An 18,200-nucleotide genomic window follows, 5' to 3' on the forward strand; every position below is an offset into this window, starting at 1 on the left:
AATTCTTTCACATAGTCCAGAGGTGGGATGGGCTTCTGGATGGGTGGATCCAGCAACCAAACAGTGCCAGGTTCTTTTCATGTCTCTGCTCTACAGTTCACAACCTTACCTTTCACAGTCAGGTACTATATTCCCTTGTTTACACCCAACAAAAGAGAGACTGATTTATCCTTCTCAGAAATCTCAAACTTGCCCCTCTTTGTACTTCACTGGCTCAGACTGACTTTAGGGCTGCCCGTTCCTAAGCCCATCACTGATGAAGGAAATGGAATAGTATGATTGGCTTACACCAGTGGGTCTCAAACTTTAGCCTGCGTTCAGCTCACCTGGAGGGCTTGTGAAAACACACATTGCTATCTTGACCTACCTCAGAGTTTCTCAGAGTAGGTCCAGGATTGGCATTTATGTTTCTAACAAGTTACCATGTGATGATAGTACTGCTGGTCTGGGACCACACTTTGAGGACCTCTATCTTAGAATAACCATGTGGGGTGGTATGGAGGTTGGAGCATCAATCACAATGTCTCTTATGGATATGGCCACCAAATGTCCTGGTTCGCCTGGCACAATTCCTGTTTATGCCAGTTAAGCCAGTGTAATTATGTCCCCTTCATTCTTGAAAGTGCCCTGGTCATTTTCACATATAAGTTACAGGTTACCTGACTGTAGGGTGTTTTAGTTCAAGACAGAGACCCTTCTCTGCAAGTGAACACAGGCTCGTGAACTAGAATTCATCAATAAAATGTGTTCTAGTTGGGAGATCTCTTCCTTGTCCTGTGTCCAAGGATCTAAAAGGGAAAGATAAGAAAAGCCATCAGTATCAAACATATTTTACACTATTGGATCCTGACTGATGTGTGTTAGGAACATTGCTCTTAATTTGTATGGAAACTATTCTCTACTTATCATAAATATAGCTTTTGATATCCTTTTTACTTAACATTCTTAACAGTGTAATTAATTTTACTCCACAGTAAGACATCAATTGTAAATAACTCATTTTTTGTCTTATGGTCACTGACTTATAATTTTTATGAAAATATGAAACATATTTTATATTAAGGTAAAATACTGTATTTTTAAAACTTTGATTATAATACAGCTCACAGTAAAATGGAGTTCAGAAGTAATAGTGTTGGTTGCCAAGTATTTCTGCTTCATCCAGAACTAAAAGTTTTTACTGAAAATTTACTACGTCTGGCAGTCATAGTAGGAGGCCATGTAATTTCTGGAAGAAAAGTAGTGAAAGAATATTTGTTTTTCTTTCTTAATCTAGTGGGGTTTTTTTCCTTAGCTTTTTCTACCTAAAGGTTACCAAAGACTAGGTTTGAAATGATGTTATGTATTAGACACCTCTAATCTTACTCATGGAAACCTCTTGAGTTTCTTAAGAAACTGATAACAAGCAATGTTTGGGATGCAGTTTAAGAGTTTACTTAAACCACTTCCTCCCAACCCCACACAAAATCATAAACTCAAGAAAAATCTAGATGAGACTCATGGACATCTCATTGCTCTTTGCAAAACCAATAATTGTGAAATTTTACCTAATCCAAAATTGTTTGAATTTTGTTGTCTTAAGCCTTTTACTAGACTTTTCTTCTTATGCCAAAATAACCACATATGGTTTCAATCCTTTGAGAGAGGGACAATGGGGGGTGAACCTAGTAGAATAGCAACATCTAAAAAGTTTAAACATGGTAGAATTTTTGAGTTGAAGAGAGCTCAGCATTCTTCTGAACTGCCATTCATTGCAGGAATCTTCTCCCCATCACTGAGAGAACGGTTCTTTAAACTAAGACACTGCTTCCAGTGATAGGAAGGCCACAGCCTCAAAAGGTCAGCAACTGGTTTCACTGTTGAACAACTTTAGCTGGAAAGTTTTCTTACAATGAGTTACAAAATGTCTCCCAAAATGTTTACTTTAGAGGACTATAGACAATGCTATGGACTGAACTGTGTTCTCCCCAAATTTGTATGTTCAAGCCCTAATCCCCAAGGTGACTGTATTTGGAGATAGAGATTTGAGGAGGTAATTAAGTAAATGAGGTGATAAGGGTGGCATCATAGGGTGGATAGAGTTGGTGGCCTTAGACAAAGAGAAGGAGAAAGAGATCTTTCTCTGTCTCCACTGCAAGCACTGAGAAAGGGCCATGTGAGTGAGAAGACAGACATCTGCAAGCCAGGAAGAGAGCCCTCACTAGAAACCAAATAGACTGGCACCTTGGTCTTGAACTTCTAGCCTCCAAAACTATATGAAATAAATTTGTCATTTATGCCACTCAATCTACAGTATTTTGTTATAGCAACCTGAGCTGACAGACATACTGAATGTACTGCCTTCTCAATACCAGAGGTCTCAGCAGTCATGCTCATCCTAACACGTTAGTCTCTGAAGTGAAAATTCCCACTGAGGTCCATTTTTCTTTACCTGATACAGTGTCCAGATTGCTGTCCAGACTGCCCATTTTGAGATCACTCCATCTTGGTTCTGTCTCATCAAAATAATGTTGTCTGGAATTGAACATAGAATATTCTAAATTCATTCTGACCAATGCAGAATACATTAAATCATTGCTTTCTATAAGCTAGATTACATGTCTTCTTGAGGGTGATACATAACATAATGTTGGTTTTGGCTTTTCAGAAACACATTATATACAGGTTAAATTTGTGGTTACCTAAAATCTGCATTTTTTTTTTTTTTAGATGAGCTTCTTTCTGGACCCTGTAATCCGATAGTAGGCTCTTGGATTACCAAGTATGAGACCATATGAAACAAATGTAGACGTTTGAAGAAAATTGATACAGTTGATCCTCAAACAACACAGGTTTGAATTTATATGCTTTCTTCCCCCAATAAATATAGCACTATATGATATACAGTTGGTTGAATCTGTTGATGTGGAACCTCAGATGCAGAAGGCTGACTGTAAGTCATACTTGGGTTTTGACTGCACGGTGGGTGGGCATTCTTAACCCTGTCATTTTTCAAGGGTCAACTGTATTTCACCATACAGCTGTGAGCTCCAAGGGCCAGTTGGTTGACATAAGTCAGCTACAGACTACGCTGGAAGGAGCTAAATGCTATGGAAAACAAGAAAAAGTAAAGCAAAGTAGGGAATTTGAGGGTTACATTCTTCTGGTCACAGCATAGCGAGAAGCAGAGGTCTCATTAACATGATTGTCACCTTTTCTGTTTCTATTGCCTCAATCCCAGCCATGAGCAAATAGATCAGTTTAGAAATGTATTACGTTTTTCACATATTTAATATCTCTAATGCAGGGTTGTTGTAGACGATGGTAATTAATTCAGCTTAGGAAATAGCTACTGAGTTAATCATTTAGAATAACAGCTTGTGATTTTATTTATTAGTGGTGTATCTGATTTTGAAAATGACTTCATTTAATCAATTGATTAATCATCCATCATTTAGTCAACAGATATTTATGGACTGCTTGTTATGCAGAAGGCTGAATTATATGTACATGTATTATAGTTACAGAATTACAAACTCTAGAATTCCTGGGTGTTATAAAGGTGGAATTAGGTGTCTAGAAATATTATGAAGTTGAAAATGGCAGTATATTCTAATCCAAAGAATACAGATGAGGTGTGAGCATTTTTCTTTTTTTGCTTTAAGCATTATGTAAGAGCATGTTAGTTGGTCTCACAACACTTCTCGTAGATTAGCATGTTTTCCTCATTGTATATGTGGGGAAACTTGAGATTCCAGGAGGATAGGTGTCTTACCCTTAGTCACTTAGGGAGTGTTAATACTGGAATGAAAACTGTAGGTTTCCGGGTCATTTCTAGCAACATCTGATCATGAGCCAATTAGTATAAGAGGTCACACAGCTTTGGCTCCAAGTCTGTCTGGGAGCCAGGGGCCTTCATTGCAATAACCACTCAGACCTCCCCTATTGCTGGGGTCCACATCCTTGGTGTCAAAAGGCCTTAGGTATCAGAAGTTCTCAGGATGCTCCAGGTCATCTGTCTCTGCCAGTGGGGTTCAGCCCTCCCCCTGGGCCAGGTATCAGCAGGCACAGAAGGAGGGTGTAGGGGTGAAAGGAAGGGCAGAAGAAAAGGCAAAAAGGAGGAACCAATCATGTTTATTCCAGCTCCTTTATCTTACTACTACTCCCAAATTGCTAGTTATCCTTCTCCTAATCAATTACAGAAAAAAAGGAAAATAGTAATCACAAAACGATCTCGGTATATGACCCTGACCATTTAGCTTTTGGGAATGCCTTGATGTTGGGCTATACCTCACAGGCCTGCAAGCCTGTGGTTGCCTAACCTGGAGAAGAAAGAACCTGGAGACAGCAACAGAGACATCAATTTGCTGGACAGGGGTCTTACATGTCCGCAGCAGAAGATCCTGGACTGACATCCCACTGGGTACAGCAGACAGCAAGCACGACATGACAACCTTCGCTGCTTGGGGAAGGAGGCTACTATTGGCTCATCAGTTACCAGGGAAACCAGCAGCTGGGGCACGTCCCTCACAGCCCCTCAGGTTAACAATCATCACAAGGGCAGATGTTTCCCTTTAATAAACTAGCAGGCAGAGCCATTCTGGCCTAAGGACTAGAACAATCACTCGCTGGGGCAGGGAAGTGGTGGTGGTGAGGGGGAAGCACATTCATGTGAGTAGGTGTAGGTGAAGCAAGGATGGTCAAGCATGGGATGGATGAAAAGCAAGAGAACAGCCATCTTGAGTGGCCTGACCATACACATGATCACACTTTCTGGACCTTGTTAGCTGGTGATTTTCAACCTGGTTACAAGACAAGCAGAAGGTATTATATCCCATGAAGATGTATTAACAATACCTGGGGGAAGGGTATATTGAGTATGAATCTCTGCCTCCTACCTCCCAAGAGGATCTCATGCTAGCAAGGGTTCTCAACCCTGGCTACACATTAAAATTACCTGGGGAGTTAAAAACAAAATGCCCTGGCTGGGGGCTCACCTCCAGGTGTTCCGAGTGCTTTGGCCTGAGGTACAATCCTGACTGAAGTTTTTTCAAAGCTCCAGTGTGCTTTTAATGTGCAGCCAGGATCACTGCTCCAGTGATCCTCTGGTGCTGACAGGAGAGTGTCCTATCCTCGGTGTCCTACCCTCAGTGTGTGAGTGAAGAAAAATGCTTGAGAATCGTCAGTCCAGTGATTCTTAAAGTGTGTGGTTCACACCCCAGCAGCATTGGGATCACCAAGGAACTTACTAGAAATGCACATTCTCCGGCCAAACTCCAGACTTACTAAATTAGAAACTCTCAGGGCGAGGTCCAGAAATCTGTGTTTTAAAAACCCTTTCAGGTGATTCCGATGCATAGCAAAACTTGAGAGCCACTATCCTAACCTAGCCTGTGGTATCCTGAACTTGTAATGTAAATATAATTGAGTTAGATACCTGTCCCTTCTGGGACAGAGAACATTCTTGTTATAAATGTGAATGCAGATAAAGCTTTGTTTGGCTAAAGAAATTAAAGTGTGGCAAAAGAAATCTCAGACACTAACTGGGGAGGACCCTGGGGGTAAGGACAGAGGTTGTATTATGGGTTTTTAAAATTAATTAATTTAATTGAAGTACCATCAGTTACAATGTGTCAATTTCTGGTGTACAGCACAATGTCCTAGTCATGCATATACATACATATATTTGATATTTTTTGAGATACAGGCTCTTTCCCAAGAAATCAATCACATAGGCAGGCATCTCCCCTTGAGCTAAAGCTCTTTTTCGCATTGACTATGAGTTTATATTTTAACCTACTTGAGGCAGGCCCTTCCCCCGTAACCAAACAGTATCTTCAAAGACAATGAAGATCAGCAAACAAACCCTTGCACTAGACAAAAGGACTGAAAACACTCAAAGCCACCCGGAGCCAAGACGTGGGAAACTGTTGGGTCCTTGACTACAGCAATAGCATTGAGGCTGTCATGCCAGAGAGCTGTGGTCATCAGAGTTGGGGCTGAAGGATGACATTTTCTGATCCATTTTGCCCCACTGGCTCTAAGAGAAGTTTTAGATATGAATCTTTGGAGATGGGAAGACATGTGTGTTCAGGTATGCTTCGTATTATCATGTTTCCAGCTTTCGATCATACAGTGAAGATTTGAGCAATGTCCTAAAGCAGGAAAACTGTGCCGTCATTGGGAAAGCCTCCTGGTCAACAAACTTTTACGCCGTCAGATTTCTTTTTTGTAGAGGAATTTTATCATATTATCAGAGACCCCAGATCATGTTGGATTAGACTGAAACAGGTCCAAGGGTTAGGCTGCTTTAGATCCTACCTGCTTCAAATAGCTCATAAATTCCTAAGGAGTAAGTCACCCTCACCAGGACTGAAGACATGCTTAAAGTCAGAATGTAATGATTCACTCTGAGATTTCATATCAAGCCACAGGAACTAAAAATGCAAGTGTATTTCCCAATGTGAAACACAACCTGTAATCTTAATCCATTTAACTTCCTCAAATTGCCGTATTACTCAAAACAGCCCATTTCTTCACTGAGCATAGATCAATTTCCTCTGTGGCAACTGTCACACTCTGACCCAATAATATGTCCAGGCTCCCCTGGCCACCTGTGTGTTCTCCTTCAAGGAAGGATATTGAGCAAACAGAATTGGTCTAGTGAAGAGCATGTGCTTGAAACCAGATTACTCGTGTTCAAATCCACCAACGTGGCTTGTTAGGAGTGTACTGTTGGATGGTTTCTTAATCTTCCTGAAGTACAGTTTCCCCACCTGTAAAATGGAGAAATAATAGTACCAACCTCATAGTATTAGCAATAGCACAAGGTCTGGTACACAGGGAGTGCTCAGTAAATATTACCTTATTTGAGTGGGTTACAGCATAATTGTTAAGGGGAGGATTTTTAAGGCCAGACTGGGTCAAACCCTAGCTCTGCCACTTACTAGCTGGATGTCCTTGGATATGTTTCCTAACCTCTCTATGTTTATATTTCTTATTTATAAAATAAAGATAGTAATAATGCTATTTCACAGGTTGCTGGAAGGAACAAATGAATTAATACTTGTAAAGGGTTTAGAACAGTAAGTGGAGTATAGCAAGCTTGGATTAATTACTCCTGTGTTACAGGAATTAGTAATCCTGTGATCCAGGAATTACAATATAGAATTCCTGCCAGGTTACAGTAGGGATGGGTCAAGAACCTGCTCTTAGGTAGAATCAGACTATTTCTCTCCTTAACTTTGTTATCTCATTAAGGCTGGCTAATTCATCAGAGATGGAGTTGAGGAGGGAGTCCAGAGGGAACTGGGATAACCTCCACCAGGTTTGCTCTTCATGTTTGTTGGGCACCAGAGAGAGTATTACTGAGGACCACCTACCATATTTTAAATACTTAAAAGTTATAGATGCAATCAACTATACCTCAATAAATAAACAGATAAATAAATAAATCAATAAGTAAGTTCCAGGGAATGTACAGCCTGGTGACTATAGTTGACAATACTGTGTTGTATATTTGAAAGTTACTAAGAGAGTAGACCCTAAAAGTTCTTATCAGAAGAAAAAAAATGTTAAGTCTGTGAGGTGATGGATGTTAACTAAAACTTACTGTGTTCATCATTTATATATATCTGTATCTCTCTCTCTCTCTCTATATATATAGATATCTCAAATCTTGCTGTATACCTTAAACTTATACAATGTTATATGTCAATCATATCTCAGTAAAAATGGAAAAAAGGTTATAGATCAAGCTATATAAAGCTTTCTCACCAGAAACCATCCTGCTGGCCGCCTGATCTTGGACTTCTAGTCCGCAGACTGTGAGAACATAAATTTCCTTTGTTTAAGCCTGTGGTATTTTGCTATGACAGCTGGTGCTGACTAACACATGGAGTTTAGGGCAGGCTCCTAGTGAGCACACCCCTTGGCCTTGCAGAGTCCTGATCTGTGAGGAGGAAAGGCAACCAGAGAAGAGCCCTCTAATGAGCAGGCCTCAGGCAGGAACCCCCTTGAGCCCTGAGGATGGTCCTTCTCCCCCAAGGTACTGAGGGAGAAGTGGAGAAACTATGAATTTCATATGTACTTGGGCTACAAAGAGAGACTCAGCATAGGAATTTAGGCCAAGAACTAAATGGACCTTGACAGTTATGGTCATGGACTCTCCAGCTGGAAGTTACCTTAGGGTCCTTTGGCCTTTGTTTTACTTTGAAGAAACTGAAGTCTACAGACTTTCCACAGTGTGCATGGAAACTTGCTGAGATCTTGGCTCTCTAAAATCTTAGGCATATACTTTTTTAATTATTAGGTGAACTTTCCCAATTTTTGAATTAACTTTCAGAGGCCTACTGAATTTGCTAGAAGAACTCTGGAGAATGCTTTAAGAATTCTTGCCTCATTGCAGGCCAGAGCTACTTATATCTGCTTGACCCAGGTTGATGAGACAAAAGCATTTGGTTTAAAAAACATAGAGAGGTGCCATGTAATTATTTGTGTTTTTCTTTCCACTTATTAACTTTAGAAAAAGTGCTTAATAATGTTTTTAGGGCAAGGCTTTGGATATTTACAGACTGTTATTCACTCCATTAAGACAAATATATGACTAACAGCAAATATGGTCCTATTAGGTTCAAAGGAAATGTTTGTTTACATTAAAGGTCTGTTCAGGTCACATGAAGGAAGAACTTTTGAAACTGGGCAGAGGAGGCCAAGCTATCGTTCAGTAATGAAGCTCATATTCTCTCATATGCCTGAGGGCCTTGGGGCTTAGGAGGTGGGCAGCAGGGACTTCAGAAGGTCACAGTCCTAAGAAACAGGGGCAGCGTTCAGTACACCTGGAGTTCCATGCAGCATCTTCCTTCCTTTGACCATGGGTGACCTGATCCTCCGGGAACAAGGACAGCCCTTCCAAGCAAGGAGAAAGATCTAATTATAATAATAATAATTTTCATGTATCTAGGGTATTTTCATTTCCAAATGAGGCCTACACATTTGAAGGCATTTAACCTTGTTGGCCCTCTACTTTTATTAATCCTATTTGGGAAATGACAAGATAAAGATTCAGAGAGACTAATAAAATGACTGGCCCGTATCATGCAGCTGAGAAATGTAGAGTTGAGTTCACGTCCTTTGGCGTCAGCGCCTCTGTAGGGTGCTGTAAAAATACAGTGGCCAGAGAGTATGGACATTTCTTATTCAGACCTTGGCTGTGCTTATCAGATGAAATTGTTTTAAGGTGGTAAGCTCTTGCATTCTGTTTCCTCCCAAAAGGGCTCTAAGTTTGTGAAAATCCTTAGCACACAGCTTGGGCAGTCCAGGTGGTTCCTAGATCACCTCTCTCTTTTGTCTCCAAGAGGACAGAGTTGTGGTTTCTGTCTGTCTGCAGCTCTGCCTTTGACAGAAAGGACCAAAGGTCTTTGCTGCTTCTCTTAGGTTTGAGTGGATAAAATCGAGGTTATCTCTAACTGGGATGCAGTTTATTTCCTGAAAGGAGTAAAAGTCACTCACAGTGTTCCAGATACTTCTGCTGTTAAAACATAATCTAATGTTTATTGGCTTTTTCCTGATTATAAAAAATAATCTTATAGATGTCTCTGTTGAAGATTTAGAAGGTCCAGAAAAGTATAAAGAGGAAATCAGGTTCACCTGTAATTCGACCTCTCTGAAATAATCACTGTGAACACCTTGACGTGTATCCTCAGGTCTTTCTGTTCCATATCAAAATACTGAGACCATACTGTATACATCATATTTTATATACATAGTATGTTATATGCTTTTTTCTCATGTAACATTATATATTATTGCATATCCTCATGTCATTAAATATATTTTTATTTACTTTTTAAAATATATTTTATTTATTTATCATCATGTTATTTAACTATTTTATTTTGGCAGGGGTTGGGGGAGGTAATCAGGTTTATTTATTTTTAGAGGAAGTACTGAGGATTGAACCCAGGACCTCATGCATGCTAAGCATGTGCTCTACCACTGAGCTATACCCTCCCCCTAAATACATTTTTAATGTATATTTATTTTAGTAAATGCTTTCCTGTTGTTGAACACTTTGTATCTAAATTTTTCAGCTTTATAAATAATTCTATAATAAACATTCTTCACGTGATTCTCTATTCCTGTCTCTAATATCCTTAGAATGAGTCTTGGAAGTGAAGTTATTGGATCAAGGACTACAAGTCTTTTTAAGATCCTTGATACTGAAGAGTCAAATTGCTTTTCAGAGAGGCATTACCAATTTATTCCACCACCGGCAGCTCAGGAGAGTGTCTATTTCACAACTTCCTCCCAACACTGACTCCTGCCTAATGGTTTAGTACTGGGATCAGGCTTCCGAATCAAACTCTAAAATTGAATCTCAACTTGACCACATCCTACCTGTGTGGGCTGGCAACAGTTGCTTAGCTGCTCTGTGTCTTGATTTCTCTTCTATTAAGTGGGCCCAGCAATACTGCCTACTTCGTAGAATTATTATGAAGTTTAAATGATATATTACAAGTAAATACGTCGAAGAGTGCCTAGCACACAATAAGTACTCAATAAATGCTGGTCTATTATCATTAATGAAATTCTCTTCTAATTTGATATGTGAAAAACTATCTCATTGTTGCATTAAACTGCAATCTTTGATGACTAGTGATGATAAACATCTTTTTATGCTTATTGGCCAACATGTGTATGTTTGTGAATTATCTATTCATGCCCATTGACTCCTCTCAATTGAAGCTGATATTTTCTTGTTATAGGTTAGAGACCTTTATAGTAAGGATATTAACCTCATGCATGTCACTTACACTGCAAATATTTCTCACAGTTTGCAATATGCTTTTAATCTTTGTTTATGATTTTTTTGTTATATAATTGCTTAAATTTCTATATGGTCAAATATGATGTTGTCTTTGACACTTTTTTTTTATTGCTTTTATGCTTAGAAACCCAACCTTTTGTTCACATTAGTTTGTAATACATAATTTATCACTCATAAATTGAATTTTTTTAATATTCTAAGGTCTGTTTTGAGATTCACTAAAAGATTGCATTTTACATTAATACAACAGTGCTTTAATTATTCCAGCTTTATAATATGTTTTAATACCTGATAGCTTTCCTCTTTCAAAAATTTCTTAGAAATTCTTGAATGCTTATTCTTTCAGTTTGTTTTAATATCATGTTGTCAAGTTCCTACATATGAAAAACCTTTTTAAATAAATTCAAATTAAACTTATAAATTAACTCTGTTTTAGGAACATGGAATAGTTCTTCAGTTATTATAATTTTATTTTAAAAGTTTTGCAGGTTTGCTCTTTTTGTTTTTGTAGTTATTTTCATATAGGCTTATGTATTTCTTGCTAAGGTTATTACCACAGTTTTAATATTTTTGTATTATAAGTGGGCTTGTTCCTCCCACTATATCACCTAACTTATTGTTGGCATATGGGACATTTATAGATTTCTGGATATTTTGTATTTGACAACTCTGAAGAACTTTCTTAGGACTTCCAAAGGTTTACTGTTGAGTAGTTGGGTTTTCTAAGTACATAATCAAGTCATCTGGAAATAACTTCAGTCTTTTTTCAAATAATTATCTCTCTCTCTCTCTTTTTTTTCCATAGATATTGTCAGTTGCTGAAAATGTGTGGAAAATGCAACATCTAAAGCAAGATGAGTTGAGGGTGGGGCAGTGGAGCAGGGATGGTGTTTTATCGGAGAAGAGGCAGAGGATGCTCCGGGGCTCCAGGGAGCACGATTTCTGTAGCCCTGAGGGCTGGCTCCTGATCTAGCAATGAGCTAAGGCCACCTTCCTTGCTTCCCCTCCCAATGCCTGAATCCTGCTCTTCTTCCTCCCTCCATGAGGTGAGGATACGGCAGTGGCTGCAGCCTCTATACTCAGACGAGAAGTTATTGGCATGCTTCTTGCTCTACTAGGAGCCTGTTTATCTTTGACCAGAGATCAGACCTTGAATAAGCTCCAAGAGCCCCTAGTGCACCTGCTCTGATGCAATTCCTCCCTTCTGTCCATCTTCCCTTCTCCCACCTTCCTCTGAGCCACCACCAACTCTCACATTGACACCTGCAATAGCTTTCTAAGTGGCTCCCCTCCAATCCATTCTCCTCACAGGGTCATAATTTAAAAATCGAAATCAGAATGTACTCCCTCCCCTGTCATACTTAGAATGAAATACAAACTCCTTAATGTGGCCCTGCGTGATCAGTCCTTTTCTATCTCCAGTAGTGTCTGGTACTACCTCTTGTCTTCTTCTTCTCTGGGCTCCTCACTCTGTCTTCTTTCTGTCCCTCGAACACACCAAAGGCATTTTCACCTCAGAGCCTTTGGTCTTGCTACTCTTTCTGCCTGAAACACTTTTTTTCTCCAGCCCTTGGCATGTGTTGGCCTTCTTACGATTCAAGCCTCAAATCCAGTATTCACATCCCCACACTTCCTGCTCTCAGAGCACCTTGTTTGTGTTCTTCAGACACTCATCACAATCGGTAATGATCTTGTTTATTTGCTCACCAATTTATCATATGTTTGCCACCTGGATTGTAAACTCTACGATGGCAGGAAATTTTGCTCTGATTACGTCTGAATCCCTGGAATCCAGAACCATGGCACAGAAGGGATTTGAAAAACACTGCTTTAGCCTGAGTTACTCCTAGAAAATGGTGGCTGCTACCAGGGCTTGCACGCATTTTGGGAAGTGATCTCATATAAGATTGGGGGTTGGAGAAGAAAAACAGTGAAGGAAGAAAGCCAATACAAATGTTTATTCTCAAGTGGTCACTCAGGATGGGGGATGGGCATCTTCCTTGGAGCCATGTAGAATGTGTCTCAGAACTGTCCATTCAAGGGACAGAGGAAGGGGGTATCGACCCACCAGATTCTGTTGCAGCTCTGATCAAGGGTTCTCATTTCCATGGGTGTGTACAGGACCAACTATAGAATTTGTGAGGCCTGATACAAAATGAATTTTTAGATCCTTGTTCAAAAAGTAGTAAAGAATTCAAGATACTGACAGCAGAATCTTAAACCAAGCCTGGAGCCCTCCTAAGCACAGAGCCTGTGACACTGCACAAGTCTCATGGCCAAGCTCTCATGCTCTAGGTATACACTTGGGTGCTAAGCAGCTTCCTGTGGGCATCCTCCCGGATGTCAGGGTATCAGAGACGCCCCAGAGCAGAAGAGCTAGAGTGATGAAGTGCAGCTGAAGCAAGGTGCAAGAAGCAGGTCTCCCAGTAGTGGCTGGAGGAAAAGGTGGGCTGAGAGGATGTGAGGCCAGGCTACTAGACATATCAGATACCCAAGAGAATTAATGAATTTTGGGTTACTACTGCTCATTGAAATATACCTAAAATTCCAGACCTAAATGCTAATTTTGAGAGTAATCATTCTTGTATTTTTGATGTTAACAGATAATATCTCTTTTGCTTTCACCATTAAGTATGATCTTGGTATTGGTTTAATCAAGATTATGTTTCTAATGTGAGAAAACACCCTGTTTCTGGTATTCTGGACAATTAAAATACTAAATAATAGAATAGTTCTGATTATCTACTGCTGTGTTACAAAGGACCCCAAAATTTAGTGCCTGAAAACAACTACTGTTTTTATAGTTCATGATTGTGTGTGTCAGGAATTTGGGCAGGGCTTGGTGTTTCTTTTCCTCCATGTAGTGTCAGCTGAGTCACTCGGTATTCTTTTGTGGGTAGGCTGGTCTGGAGTCCCCAGGATGGCTTTGCTTACATGTCTGGTATCTCAGCAGGGCTGGCTAGAGTCTGGGTTCAGCAAGTACTGTCAACCAGGGCACCTACATGTGTTCTCTCTTGTATGGTGGTCTCAGGGTAGTTGGATTTCTTTCCACCCTTCTCAGGGATTCTAGAGAATTCAAAGGGACCTGGGTGGTGGCTTCTAGGTTTCTTGTATCCTAGCCTCAGAAATCACAGAATGTCACTTTGCCACATTCTGTTTGTCAAGCGAGTCCCTAAGGCCAACCAGGATTCAAAAGGAGGCAAATAAACTGATCTTCTCAATTGGAGGAATGGCAAAGAATTAGTGGTCATCTTTAATTTACCATTTTCCTGTTAAATTTTCTTATAAACCACATGGTAGGACCACTAATCCCTTTGGTATGGAACTAGTGGTATCTTCAATTAGCGTTGCCAGATGAAACACAAATATTGCATGAGACATATTTATCCTAAAATCTATTTGTTGTTTACCTAAGGATCTGTTTTTCTTCCTAAATCTGGCCACCCTATCTTCATTACTCCTAAGGATATTGTATATGTGTATATAGTATATACGCAGTATATCCTCAGTTCAAAGTGAGAGTGGGTCTGTAATATAAACCAAGGAGCAAACTGCATGGGAGGATGGGCTGGTTTACTTTTCTGATCAACTGAGAATTAGCTAGAAGCCTTTCTGTTTTTAGACCTAGTCTCTGCAAATTGTCTGAAGTGTAGGGAAGACTATATGCAGCGGTAGTTAAAGGTCCAGGCTCTGGAGTTAAACACATCTGGACTCAAGTGCCAGCTCTCCCCAGTCTAGCAGTGATATTGAGAAGAAAGTTGACTCTTTTGAATGCCTTATTTATAAAAGAAGAGTGATTCTACCTTCCGTTGTTGTTGTAAGGGTTAAATGACTGCCTGCCAAGTCCCTAGCATGGTACACATAATGAGTGCTCAACAAAGTCACCCGTTACTATTATTATTTTAAATCTTAGTAAGTAGAATAGGCTGAACATATTATTTTTTTAATTACTGAATTTGGATGAAAGTCTACTCTTGCAAGACATATAGTTACTTTTAAAATTTAAAAAAATTCTTGGTATTTTCATACAACTAGACACAGAGAAAGTATAACAAATATTTGCTTATCAGCCTCATTCATTTATACACATATTATAGAAGAAAGAGAGGTTAATGGTTCCACTTAGTTCACTTTGAGGTAATGGAGAGATGGCCCAATCTTTAAAAAAAATCCCTCAAAGGTATGATTATCTGATTGTGAGACATTTTGGGTGATTTACTTAAAGTAATGTCATTATTCAATAGTCATGTTGCTTATGTGCCAGAAACTAGCCCTCAAACGCCAACACCTACTCAGCCTCAAAAACCCAAACTAAATGATTACTTCTTTGTAATCACTTGCAAGAAGAGAAAAGATTTAACCTTCTGAGTTTTATCTTGCTGTGCTCTATCCCGCAGTAAGTGAAACCAGCTCTATTGTTGTCAGCCATGGAGCCTGCCTTGAAAATCAACTAGCCAGCACAGGGACACTTCACCACATTGTTCCTCAAGGATTAGAAAACTGGGCACATTATCCAAACAAACTTGTGATATAAAATATGCTGTGGACTACATAAGTTTATGTACTTTATTAGCACAATTTTCTAAGGTATCCTAGGAAGCAGCTCTGTCCAGTGGAACTTTCTGAGATGATGAGACTGTTCTAGGTCTGTGCTATCCAGTATGGAGGCCAATAGGCATGAGTGGCCATTGAGCACTTGAAATTCAAGGAACTGTTTTTTAAATTTCATTGAATTTTGTTTAATTTACATTTAAGTTGCCACAGGTGGCTAGTGGCCTCTGTATTGCACAGTGCAGCTATCACCAGTAGATGACATTTGGTCAGTCTGCCAATGTTAAAATTCATCAAAGTTCACTTCTGGAGGGATGATATGTCTCAAGTGAACAAGGTCCTGGGTTCAATCCCCAGTACCTCCTATAAAAATAAATAAATAAACCTAATTACCTACCCCCCAAAAATAATAAAAAAGAGAAAAGTATTCATGTATGATTGAAGCATTATGTTGTACACCAGAAATTGACAAAACATTGTAAACTGACTATACTTCAATAAAAATACATGTATACAAAAAAGTTCACTTCTGTTCAGTCTGTCTGTGAGTGACACTAACCCAGAAAGTTACCCCAAGCTTGCTTAAGTTTAAGGCAATAGAGTCTAGATCCAGGACAAAAAGTTTCATTTCCCTATCTTGCACCTAAGGTAACACAGCTAATTGATCATGGCCTTTTTTTCTTCTTCTGAGCTTAGAAGCTTTAAAACCTTTCCCACAATTAGGTTCTGGAAAGCCACTCATCCTTGAGAGGAGTTAATAAGCTGATACTCATTGAGGGCTCTGTGCTGAGCATTTTGTCAAGTGCCACCTCAGAATTAAATCCTAATCATTCCAGCCACACGGATCTGCATCGTCTTATTTGTGTCAGGAACCAAGCTATTCTTCTAAATGTGACTGCAAATCTACCTGCTCAGCTACCTCCATGGGACAGTCCAGTCAATCACTCAAAGGACAAAGGAGCTCATTTCTCTCCTCACAATATTTGACCAAACTTCAAATATTGATCTTCTGATTTTCATTCCACTACAATAATTGTATGTACATAATGGAGTCTGGCCATGGGGGACATTTACGAAGTGTCTGTGTCAGCACTGTGCAGGATGCTACAGATAATTTATGTCATTTAGCAGCCAGAAGAACCATGCTGACAGAATATAAAAAGCATCTTTAATTTTCCTTCTTCTCTGCTGTATCTCCCAAGAAGTGAATAATTTTTGGCAAACAATGTTTAATTCAATTTACTTATTCATTCATTCACTTACTCCTTCAGTGACATTAATAATGTGTCTATCAGTGCTGGGTGTTGGGAGAAGCATATAGACAAGGTCCTGGCCTCGAGGTGTTCAGCTTCATGGAGCCTAAACTTAAAATAAAGAGCCTTGGCAATACAGAGAAGAGAGTCCTTGAGGAGACAAGAAAGCCAGCAAAGAGAAGGTGACATTTGATCTAGGTGTTGATGGATGAAAAGGGTTCATCAGGCAAGAAAGGAGAGTCCTTTCTTCTGTAAATTCCTTAAGTTTCTGATCCCATGGTCACGTCTGACCCTGCTTTTGTAAATGGCTTTAGATTATGGAATGCACTGCTTTCCTAATGAGATGAGGTAAAATCACATATGCTAGCATGGAGGTTTAACAAAATCATGTGGCATATTGGAGAAATTGCAAGTGATTTAGTATAATTTACCATTACTAACAATTCTGCTCTGAAGTCATCTGTATCTGCTTACAATGGTATGTTGTAAATTACTTTGCAATTTCATGATGAACTCAAAGCAATCATTTGGTGTGTGAGTGAGGCTGTTGTGCTTGTGAAGATGTCATGTGGAATATCAACATATGACAAATACTGAAGTAAAATCACAGGGAAAGTGATCTGCTGCTAACTAGCTATATGATGTCAGGCAAGCAAACTTGGTTACTTTAGGTTTTAGTTGACTCATCTATAAAATGGAGAGGTTGATGTAGATTATATTTTTCATTTTTTTCTGCTATTCTATGAAACAATAATTATCCTAAGGACACATTCTCAGAATGAAGGAAAAAAGAAAATGGATAGTTATTTATAAAATCTGCCCCCATAAGCTCACAAGTGAACAAAGGAGAAGAGGTAAGGATATATTCAATACAAATTTGCACAAAATGATTCAGAACTGCTAATACAGTACCAAGGTGGAAGTCTCGGCTCCTGTATTCCAGTGGCTGGGGGAGGGTGGGATGTGGTGAGGAAAAGCGTAATTATGAGTCTAGGCTGTACTGTTTGAGGGAAAACTGCCAGACTTGTACAAAGCAATCTGAAAAAAGGATACTGCTATATTCTATCAATATCTTGTTCTTAAAAAACAAAAGTGATTATTCCTGGAACTCTGATAAGAAAGGTTCCAGTAGGCAGGTCAGCTGAGGTTCAGCCAGGAAGGCTATTTACTTAATATTGCTGCTGCCTGGATTGAAGGGAAAGAGACACTCAGTTTCAAACTCAGCCTGGGCTATATAACACATGGAAAAAGAATTCATGTGTTTTCTAGAAAGAAGCAGATGTTATTAATAATAACAATAATAATAATAACCCTACATAGCTGTTGCTAGGATAAAATTCATGTATGAGAACTCATATCATATTCATGTATGATAAATGCCATTTGTTCTTTACATAAAGAAAGGTAGTAATGCATTTTCAAATTGTCAGACAGTTAAACAATATTTGATTCTTAAAACTAAATTAGGAGGTGAATTCTCCAAGGTCAACAGGTGGCTAACTGAGGCTCTCACATGTACAGATTTCACTTCATTCCAACAAACACACCTACAGATTTCATTTCCAATAAATATTCCTGAAGTGTGTGCC

At 39.3% G+C, this 18,200-nt stretch overlaps 1 long non-coding RNA gene across 1 annotated transcript in view; it reads right to left on the reverse strand.

Moving 5' to 3' along the window:
- The window catches only part of LOC116150717 (uncharacterized), a 26,286-nt gene continuing 8,086 nt past the window's right edge, over positions 1-18,200 (reverse strand). Inside the window, exons 3-4 of the long non-coding RNA XR_004134462.2 lie at positions 2,432-2,514; positions 1-788 (exon numbers count right to left, since the gene is read on the reverse strand). This is a non-coding gene — a long non-coding RNA (uncharacterized LOC116150717). The remainder of the gene's footprint in view (positions 789-2,431; positions 2,515-18,200) is intronic.

Source organism: Camelus dromedarius, chromosome 3, assembly GCF_036321535.1.
Source record: "Camelus dromedarius isolate mCamDro1 chromosome 3, mCamDro1.pat, whole genome shotgun sequence".
Taxonomy (NCBI): Eukaryota; Metazoa; Chordata; class Mammalia; order Artiodactyla; family Camelidae; genus Camelus; species Camelus dromedarius.